Raw genomic sequence first — 2500 nt, 5'->3', positions numbered from 1 at the left:
TGGAGGGAAATCTTTATGTAAATGACACAGTGCGGATGGAACGAGCGTAGGCCTGGAGTTTCACAGTGATTGTGGTGATGTAACCATCGCCTCGTGGTGTGCTCTGTGATGATTACCTGAAGTATACAGTTGTCGCCTCCTCCTCCGCATACAGAGTGTATTAGGGGACTAGAAAGCGGAGAGCAGAGTAGGCGCCGCGGCAGAGTCGCGCCTCGCCTCTAATTCATTAATGGCGGCCCCGAGCACCGAGACGTGGCTGCTGGAGGAGGAGCCATCGATCTAAGCGATATTACCGTCCTCGAGCTCATTATGTTGATGTACATGTTCCACAGGCACGCACGACTCCACCAGTAAACCACCGCCTCGGATAATTGCTTCTCCTTAAGTATGTCGGCGAGCAATACACGCAACACCTTGAATGCGATTCCGCTCTTAGCAACAGGTCCAATTTTCTGGCCGAAGCGAGGGATCCAGCTGCTGGATGGGGGTGGGGGTGGGGGTGGGGTGTGGGGGGGGGGGCACAGAAATGTTTAGAAATCCATACAAATCAAAATTAGCTACAAATCCTCAGCTTTTGTAAAACTTGCTTTCTCTTTTTGAGCGCTGACTCTTGAGTGTACAAAAGCTTGTTTTCAATTCAGAGTTACTGTTTCGCAAAACCAACTGCAATCGCTGGCTTCCAAATGTTGACAAGACAAGGAAGAGTTAACCGGCCGGGCAAACAGTGGGAGCCGTGAGTGTCTGCGAGCTGAACCCACGGCAAACCTCGGGCCGCGCGTCAAGTGTTTGTGCGCCGCGACAGCCCGTGGAACGCACGTCGGGTTCGTGACGCTCGGACAAGAGGTCGAGTCCGGCCGCGTCAGGACGAATCTCGACGCCCCGCCTGTTGTTTCCGCCGCTTTGCCGTCGGGCCAAACGGCCTAGGGGCCGGGCGGGGGGAGGGGGGGGTCTGCGAAGCCTAGGATTTCCATTTAACTCCTGAGTTAATGGCGGAGATGCCGTTAATTATATTCCTTAATGATAAATGAGGCTTCTACCGGCTGATATTTTGGTCCGAGCACGCATCTGGGAAATTCGTGTATCACACGTATCATCCGGTGTCTTGAGGCAGATCATTATTCAGTGCGTTTTTATGAGGCGAAACCTGTCGCTTTGCATACATTAATTACGTAGAAGAAATACAGTAAGTGGAGTTAATCCTGCAGTCTAATTCCATGAAAGTATATTATGTAACTTTTTTTTCTGCTATATCGTTTCGATAACCTTAGAAACACCATGATAAGATTCCTATTTCTACACGGACGCAGTGTCCTAAATCATGAAAAAAAAAAACATATAATTGCTAGATAAGCAAAAGAGAAGACAGATTTAGCAGCCCAAAGGGTCCCACCAACATGACCGTTTGATGCGGCTCCCTCAAAGACGCAGTAGGAAGGAAGTAAGATGGAACAGAAAAAAACAACATGAAAAACGTGTTCCCGAATTAAAACTGACGCGGACTTTTCAAGCAGTTTCCTTTTTGTGGAACGATTTCTAGGTATTTTTAGACACTTTACCTTTGCTAATAAGAAACATTAAAACGCTACTCAGACGTAGTGTTCTTATTACTGTTAAACAAAGAGACGGTTTTCATGTTACTTTTACCTATTTAAAAAATAGGTTTAATCTCATGTCCTCGCCAGGAACGAGGGTTGTCATCCTTTATAAGGGGTTATCATCGCTTACGGGACAGTAAGGCACCAGGCAGAAAAGGGATTTAAATTTTGAACTTTTTCGTTGATGCTGCTCTGAGTAGTTTAAGGAGAATGAAAGGTCCGTTTTCCGCACTGGTATTAACTCTCAGCTGCTAGCATTGTATAATCGTCTAGAGTAGTTTACCACAGGAGGTGTATTATGCATTAGAAAAACAGCAACTTTGCATTGTGTGTTTCGTTTACAGACCTGTTACCCGCAGAGTCTGGATAGAGAATAGTCTTGTCGAGAATTTCCATTTACAAAAACAACAAAATATTAGCTGGAGATATTAGGAAAACAGGCAGAAGGGAAAACTAATATTTACTACAAGTAAGTCTGTCCTCTGTAATCCTGCAATTCTAGTTTGGATTTAGGTGTTGCATAGTACAGAACTGGGTACTGTATTTATTTTCCAAACGGAATGGAAACAGTCAATTAAGGAAATCAGTTATGAATTGCTATCCTTTCAAAATCCATTCTGTTTAAACGGTCGAAGTAAATTGCTTGCTTAACACTCAGACTTACACTTTCCACCTGAGTGACTCAAAACAAGGCTGGCTCTGGCAGTCACACGTATCCTTAGTTCTTGAATTCATTGATGAAGTGTGGAGCTGAATAAACCCAGGTGGATGTAGGGAATGACATTACTTACCTGTTTTAACCAACAATTATTCTTTATTCCTGTTAAGTGAATGTCAACCTTGGCATGACTGTTCCTTGGTTTACCCTGTTCAGATATGATTTTAGCTTGAAGAGCTTTCTAGGA

The sequence above is a fragment of the Penaeus chinensis genome, chromosome 41 (genome assembly GCF_019202785.1).
Source record: "Penaeus chinensis breed Huanghai No. 1 chromosome 41, ASM1920278v2, whole genome shotgun sequence".
Taxonomy (NCBI): Eukaryota; Metazoa; Arthropoda; class Malacostraca; order Decapoda; family Penaeidae; genus Penaeus; species Penaeus chinensis.
The sequence above is the reverse complement of the archived record's forward strand: the minus strand, read 5'-3'. Positions refer to the sequence as shown.